Source organism: Myodes glareolus, chromosome 5 (genome assembly GCF_982192425.1).
Source record: "Myodes glareolus chromosome 5, mMyoGla1.1, whole genome shotgun sequence".
Classification (NCBI taxonomy): Eukaryota; Metazoa; Chordata; class Mammalia; order Rodentia; family Cricetidae; genus Myodes; species Myodes glareolus.
The window spans coordinates 91,981,659-91,989,802 of NC_142030.1; the positions used below are offsets into that span (position 1 = coordinate 91,981,659).

Consider the following 8,144-nt stretch of genomic DNA (forward strand, 5'->3'; position numbering starts at 1 on the left):
CTGATGATTCATTAGTCTGTCACTAAAAGCTAAAGTTCCTTCCCTGGGGGGGAATGTAAACAACACCAGCTCTCTCCTTCTGATGTCCCAGTGACAAACCAAAGTTAGATTCCACCAAAGCTCATCCAATGAGTTTCTCCGATTGGCTCATACAGCATGGAGGGGGGGGGCTCCTGACAGGAGCACAGGTGACCCCCAAAGCAACTGGACTGGAAGGTCTGTACCCAGCATGGATGACCTTTCCTCAGAGCTGCATAGATGAACCCCTCTCCTCTAGTCTTTCTCTGGTCCCTGCCTGAGACCCCAAGCCTGCATATAATTTGGGCAGAACTGCGTATGATTGGCTGAGAGGGTGGTTGGTTCAACGGCCCTCCCCACCTGCCGATGGTCCACAGGTCTTGAACACGGTGGACTCTCAGGGAAATGATGGCAGTGTGTCTCAGAGGACAGTGCCTTACATATTCCAAGAACCACACTGAGCTATTTTCAGTCACTGTCCATCTGCCAGCACATGACCCCAGAAGAATGGCACTATTCTACCCATTCTACAGACTAAGAGACCGAGGCACAAAGTAGCAGTTCATCACACAGATAGACCGGAAGCTGGTAGGTCTGCTCTAGCACGCTAGTGTGCAGAGGCCCTCTTCTTAGATGAATGCGTCTCTTGCCCCTGTGTTTCATATGTCCCTCTTTCGTAGTCCATAGGATGGGTTTGGAAACTTTTTACAAAGCGCTGAAGTCACATCTAGAGCCCTCCTAAGCTCAGGGTGTAACATTTGTAACATTCCCCACCCTTAGGAGGTCAGGAGACTGGGGCCCCAGGAGAAGGGCTCGACTACTGAAAAAGTAGCAGTTAGTATCTATTAAGGGAAGAAAACAGGTGAGGGACACGGGGAGGCCCATCCCTGTTTTCAAGCTGGGTCATCTATACAATGCAATGTGTGTGTGCTTGCATAGTGCTGGGATCAGATGCAACACAAAGCCTTCATTCAGCAGGCCAGTAATCGCTCTACTGTTGAGCCACACTCCAGCCCCCAAATGAGATTCTAGACAACACGTCTACAGAGAAGACCTGCCTTAATCTAAGCAGGAACCACGGTGCAAGCTGAATAAAGCCTCCAGGTGCCTGTCCAGCCTGTTAGAAGGCACAGGGCCACTGTCTTCTGGGGACTGGGGCAGTGGCGGGATAAGTTGAGGGACCCAGGTAGTGGGCTTGGGGCCTGGCGTTAAGGAAGAAGCCATTAAGCGTGAACAGGATGTCCTGCAATTGGCTTTGTTTGCCTTCTCTGCAGGGTAGAATGCAGGAGACAGCCTGGGAGGCTGGCACACTGTCAGGCTCCTCCTCCTTTAGGTCTGAGTGACTTAGCATTGGCAATGCCCTCAGTCTTCCTTCCCCGCCCTCCATTCACCTCTTAGACTAGCACTCCGGCTTCTTGCCTGCTCCTAGTTCCAGACCTGCCCTGGAAAAGGTCACCAATCAGGTGATCAAGCCCATTTCACGCCAGGACAGAGCACATCCTGGGCAAACCAAGGCAACAGGCCACCTACCCAGAGTTTCCAGTGCTGCCTTGTGGTCATATAACAGCCTGGACCATGCGCTCCTTCCGACTCCCCTCACTGCCTCCCCTCCTCTTGGCTCTTGTCCTACCTTCTCGTTTGCTCCCCCTCTTCTCTGGTTAGCTCTTGTTCTTCAATTCTACCATCTTGGTTCTCCAGATTCTGGAGAATCCCTGTTTGTTCTGTACTGGATACTGGGACAAGACACAGTCTCTGGTCTTGAGCGACTCACAACCCAGTAAAAGACACACAGAGACCCTGTGCTTGAAAGGTAGAGATCAAGCCTGTCTACACAGCATCAGGGGCCATATGTACCAGGGAGACAGTAACTGAGCTGGACTTCAAAGAATGAACAAGAGTCTAGTAGTCTAGGGGGGAAGGGGAAAGCTTCCCTAGCAGGTAGGAATGAAAGCGGTAGAGTTGCACACCAGGGAGGTGGACATAGTTTTATGCACCTGGACATGCACTGTAAGAGGGAGAAAGTCCAGGGGAGTTGAGGAGGAAGGCACGGACAGGTCACAAAGGACCTGGTGTGTCATGTCTCTATGACAAAGTCCCTGCTTGAGCTTGAAGAGGCCCACAGCCCCCGACAATGAAAAGGCTGTGCTTCTATGGCTTTGACTTTGGTAAGGGGGCCATCAGATTCCAAAGGCAGACTTGGTGACTCCAAGCCACTACCAAGAACCGCTGGAAGCTGCTGGGCGGAGGAAGCCGCTGTCAGAGCTCTGTTTTTAGTTACAGTCTCTGGTGGCCAACTGAAGCAAGAGTTGTAAGCGGTGAAAGTCGGGGGTCAGTTTCCAAGTGCAGCCCTCAGGTTTTGGCCTCTCCGGGGCAGTGAGGCACCTTCGTCTCCCACCTCCTGGCCCACTCAATACTCTCCTGGATATGTCCACGGGCTTTCACCAGGACGTTCTCACATCTGAAACCAATACCTGGCTTCTTCACAGGGCACATAACTGAGTAGATGTTTCCTACTGGACCTGAGGCCAGCTCTAAAGTGAACTTACGCGATGAGTCCAAGGGTTTGGCTTACGACTTCCTAGCAATCAATCAACTCTTGTTCCCAAAAGTTTTCAATTTCTTGAGGTTTTCTGAGAAGAAGAATCTGTAGCTCCCAAGTCGGAAAGTGACTGTACATCCCTGTAATACAGGGACGAATCTTCAGCCCCATTCCAGGAATGGGCAAGCCCCAGACCCAGCTCCAAGAACTGTTCCTCTGGACCCTGCCGGGACATCCTCTCAGTGGCCTGCCCTCCCCGCCAACCTCACCAGCATCCTCCCCAACCACTGCTCCAGCCTTGTTGCTAAGGGACACCTTCCCATTTACTCAGGCTCTGTGGGATGGCTTTGTTGCCATGGTAATGCATCAATCTGGAGAGGGAGAGGGAGAGAGAGGTAAGTGTTGGGACTGCTGCTGAATGCAGGGGTGGGGTTCTAATTTGATGATTGCCAGGGTCAACAAGACAGGTGTGTCTACCCTGTCGCAAAGCCCTCTGGGGATGAAGCTGTCATTCCAATGCAGTCTAGAGTAGTTATGCAAGGAGTGTGTGTGTGTGTGGTGTGTGTGTGTGTCTGTATGTGTACATACATGAACATACCCATGCCTGGGCATTTAGCACAATGCGGAAAGCAGGATGGGATACCTGATACAGTGATAAAAAAAAAAATCCTCAACTCAGCTGAAATCACACTGGAATGACATTTTTCTGCAAATTATTCCCTATCTCTGCACATCATTGGAAAATAATGACCAGGAATTAAAATGGCTCTTTAAATCCTGATGCCCCCAAGATATGGACATTCCTACTGCACCATTCTGCTGAAGAGAAAAATTGAGACTGGGCCCTGGATAAGTAGAGTAAGGCTCGCATCTTCATGGAAGGCTTGGGTCTCCAGCCTTCCAAGGGTCCCTGCAGGGCTTCTGGAGACCACCTACGTGTGTGTGTGTGTGTGTGTGTGTGTGTGTGTGTGTGTGTATGTGTGTGTGTGTGTCTGTATGTGTGTGTGTACACACACGCGCACGTGCACACCAGAGAGCTTCACAGCTGGCCAAGCTCTCCCTGTCGCCTTCTGGGGAAAGAAGGGGAACAAGCTTGAACTTTGGGTTTACAGAAATTATTCAAATGTGCTGCCCACACAGTCTGTGAGGGAGAGCAGTTTCCAGATCCCCCACATATCCCTCAGGCACCTCAGGACACCATCCTATCTTCAGAGCTCAGAACAGAAAGGGGGGAGTTGGGCTGCTCCTCACCCTCACCCTTTGCTGCTCAGGTCTGCCCGAATCATGCCGCTGCAAGGACCACCCCGGGCCTCCCAGGAATACTCCAAGTTCTCCCAGATAGGAGGAAGGGGATGCTGAAGGAAAGACCCCAGGAGCTGGGCTGCTGGGAACACTCCCAGTTGAGAGCCTGCTGTCTGATCCTCTGAAAGGATGGAGACACATGGGCTGCAGAGAAGGGAAGGAATATTGATGGGGTGTCGGGTGCCAAGTTTACATCTCTCTGAACTCACAGAGCCTCATGAGAGAGGGCCTGTTACCATCTCCTGCACAGATAGAAAACAAGCCAGAGCTAGAACAAGCCAAGGTCACACAGTCTTTGGGGCATTACAGCCTGAGGTCTTGATCAAAGGCTAGCAGAATGGCCGTCCTGCCTTGGTGGGAGGTGCCAGGTAGTGCTGCAGCTGCCGAACTGTCTGGAGAGATGTGTGCAAGGAAACTGCCATAACTGAGGGAGGACAGAGAAAGCTTTGGAAGGAAGTCTCGGAAGGACACAGATGGGGAGCAGATGAGGGTGTCTCAAGCGTCACATTGTCAGCTCCTATGCCTGGATGGACATGAAGTGCCCACGGCATACTCAGGACCCAGCTGGGGCCCTGACACATCAGACCTTCACTCTTAATCTAGCTAAGCCTTTTTCCTGGGACTTTCTCTGGGACTGTTGACGCTCTGTGTGTCATTCTCTGTGTGTCTAGATACCCATTGCAGCCACCGATGCTGCCTTCATTTAGGTTTTTGGAGACAAGATCTCACTGAGTAGTCTAAGCTAGCTTCCAGCTCCTTGAATCCTCTTGCATCCCCGGTGTCGGGGTCACCACACCAGCTGAGACAATGACTCTATATTTTACAATTATTCTTTTTATTATTGGTACTGGAAATGGAATTTAGGGCCTTATGCCTGCTGTACAAGCACTCTACCACTGTGTTATACCCCAGCCCTTTGTATTATTTAGACACCCAGACTGGACTGGACTCCATATGTAGACCAGACATGTGTTGAACTTTTCGTCCTCTTGCTTCAGCCTTCGGAGGAGCTGGGATTGCAGCCGTGAGTCCCTCTAAGACCTTTTGAAATCGCCCCCTTTAAAGCGATTTAAATGAATGGAACTCCCAAATGGAGCTGGGGTGATTTGACAGTCTCGAGCCAGGCAACTGGCCTTGTATTGTTTACGCTGTCATTGTCCTTTGTCAAGGGATGCTGGGGCAGAATAAGGCTTCTGTCCTCTGCCCCAGCCAACGTTGTCTCGGCATGTGACAGTCCCACTGCACACCTCTCTCCCAGTAGACAATGAGTCGTGTGAGAATGGGCTGAGCCCAACGACCCAGTATCTTACATACAGCAAGCACGTCATAAATGTTTCTTGGGTAGGGAAATGATGGTAGTTACCTCGACTGCTTATTGAGTCCTTGTGAGGCAAGCCCTGGGCTAGGCCTTTAGCATACATGATCTCTGATATATACCACAACCGTAAGATTGATTTTAGTGTCTTTGTCCTATAGATTTGCAAAATTGGGCCCAAGATCACACCGTGGTACAAAGGAGGGCCGGGTATGAGGGCACACTGTAGAAGCCTCAAGGCCCTGTCCAGCCTGTCACACTGCTACCCCAACCTTGACTCTCTTAATTCTTTGATCTTGAGGCACAGACACACAGTTCTGTGGGTGTTCTAACCAGCTCTCGAATCAGGTCCCGCCTCTCCACTTCTGGGACTGTCACAGTCTAAGACTGCCTCTCTTTTTTACAGGGGATTGGCCCCTGTCTGGGATTTCCATCTCTGGCTTTGCCCGCTCCGGCAGCTTTCCACTCGGTCACTGGAGTGACCTCAGGTGACCTGGGGAGATGTTCTACGCTACTCCATGTCATCCTGGCTTTAGCATCACCCGTGCTAGGAAAAGAGAACGACCCTTCTTCCCTCCCAGCTTCCCCTCCAGGAACCCTCAGCTCAGGCAAGCGCAGGGACCGTCGCTGGGCCACCAACACTGACCCCTGTGCTGCAGAACTGTCACAATGGGCCTTGTTCTGAAGGCTCAGTTGCCATCCTGTGGCCACACTTCAGGACTTGGTGGTCACTGAATTTGTACCCCTGAGGGGACAGAGGACCCCAGCTCCATTCTTTTCCCTCTTTGACTTTCAAGCCCTGAGATGAGTGGCTTTGCTCTTCCACCTGCTCCTAACCGTGACGTACTATGTGACGTATTATGCTGTCATAGTTTCGAAAACAGTCATTTGTTCATGGACTGGAACCTCCAAAACCTTGTTTGCTCTCTCTCTCCCCTCTCTCTCTCTCCTCCCTCTCTCCTCTTTCTCTCTCTCTTCTCTCTCTCTCCCTCCCTCCCTCCCTCCCTCTCTCTCCTCTCTCTCTCTCCCTCTCTCTCTCTCCTCTCTCTGTCTCTCCCTCTCTCTCTCCCTCTCTCTCTCTCCTCTCTCTCTGTCTCCTCTCTCCTCTTTCTCTCTCTCCTCTCTCTCTCTCCCTCCCCCTCTCTCTCCCTCTCTCCCTCTCTCTCTCCTCTCTCTGTCTCTCCCTCTCTCCCTCCCTCTCTTTCCTCCCTCTCTCTCCTCTTCCTCTCTCCCTCCCTCTCTCTCCTCTCTCTCCCTCTCTCTCCTCTCTCTCTCCTCTCTCTCTCTCTCCTCTCTCTGTCTCTCCCTCTCTCCCTTCCTCTCTCTCTCCTCTCTCCCTCCCTCTCTCTCCTCTCTCTCTCCTCTCTCTCCCCCCTCCCTCCCTCCCATGTTCCCTTTATAAATTGGCTATCTCAGTCATTTGATAAAGCAACGGAAAGCGGACTTGAGCATCTCATTTGCCGTTTGCTTCCCTCCCCTACAGGCTCCCGGAGGAGGGTAGGGTCTGGGTTTTATATATCCTCTGTGCACAGAGGCCTGACTACTGTTTTACATGCAGAAGATCCTCAGAAACTGTTTGTTGAGACCTTTTGATCTTACCCCCTGGCTCTCTGAAACTCTACCCTTTGGCCCCATCATCTCTAATCCCCTAGATACTTAGCCATAGTCCAGCCCTCCAGCCCTGCCTGAACTTGGTATTGCCTCCCACCTCCTGCTCTTACTGCTCTCCTCCTCTTCTTCCTCTTCCTCCTCTTCCTCTTCTTCCTCCTCCTCCTCGTCATCTTGAAACTGGGCCTCACTGGTCAGCCTTGACTGGCCTGAAACTCACTCTGGAGACCAGGTTGACCTGTCTTTTCCTCCTGCCTGCTGGGTTTACAGGCCTGGGCCACTACACCTCACTCCCTTTCCTCTTATTTACTCATTGAGCAGTACAGGCTGTCTCCTCTGCCCCCAGCCCAGAGGCTCTGGCTGCAGCCTTCAGCTTGTGGCAGACACAGTTTGATAAAACACTCATGCCCAGAAAAATCTCTATGCCCTGGTAGAGAAAACAGGTGGCCTAGAGTTGGGAGGCCCTTTGTGGGATGTCAACCATCCGTAGGTCACTCTCATGCCTCGGCCCTCTGTCTTCTTTCTCCTCTCTCCAGCTGTGGTTGTGACCTCAGGCCCATGTCTTTTAGAAGACAGCCCTACTCCCAACATCACATCCTCCTCAAGCCAAGAGTTGGATTCAAAGCGCCCTTCTCAAGAGCACCCAGATTGTAGAAGTCATGTTTTCTAGGGCATAGGCCTGTGACGGAGGACACAGGGCGCCTTGATGAAGACCCCTCAGAGCACAGGACGGAAGACTAGAGGACCCTGCCTGAGAACACTGTCCTACAAGGCTCTCCAGATTTTTGACGTTGTGTGCTTTAAAAAGAAAGATATTTATTTTTAGCTTATGTGTATATATGTTTTACCTACATCTATGCATGTGTACCACATATGTTCTCGGTGCCATGGAGACCAGAAGAAAAGGCCAGTCCCCTAGAACAGGAGGCACAGACTGTTGTGAGTTGTCATACAGGTACTGGGAACTGGACCTAGGTCCTCTGCAAGAGCAGCCAGCACCCTTAACCGTTGAACCATCTCTCCAGTACCCCCCAGGGGGCAGTTGTTCTTTTGACCCCTTAAGTCAGATGGTGCAGGTAGGATGATCACTGACCTGGTTCTCATCTTGACTCCCTATGAACACCTTGCGGGACTTTGGGCCTCTTCAGTCTCCTTTCTGAGACTCAGTTTCCCCTTGTGTAAAATGAGAACTGAATTAGCATTGGCTATCTGCAGAGCTTCTTAGATGACTCAGTTGGCCAAAAAGACAGTTCCTCTTCACAGTGGAAGTGGAATGCTGTAGGGGAAGGAACTCTTCCTCCAGGCCTTGGAGAGGCAGAGCTGGGGGCAGGGAGGGGGGATTCAGAGACACATTAGCAGATA

The 8,144-nt window shown here is 51.5% G+C and overlaps 1 long non-coding RNA gene across 1 annotated transcript; it reads right to left on the bottom strand.

The window, feature by feature from the left end:
- Positions 1 to 1,984: 1,984 nt before the first annotated feature.
- LOC146894992 (uncharacterized) lies at positions 1,985 to 8,096 on the bottom strand. Its single transcript, XR_015001438.2, has 2 exons — positions 7,876 to 8,096; positions 1,985 to 2,697 (listed from the first exon to the last, which is right to left on the bottom strand). It is a non-coding gene; the product is annotated as an uncharacterized LOC146894992 (long non-coding RNA).
- Positions 8,097 to 8,144: the final 48 nt, after the last annotated feature.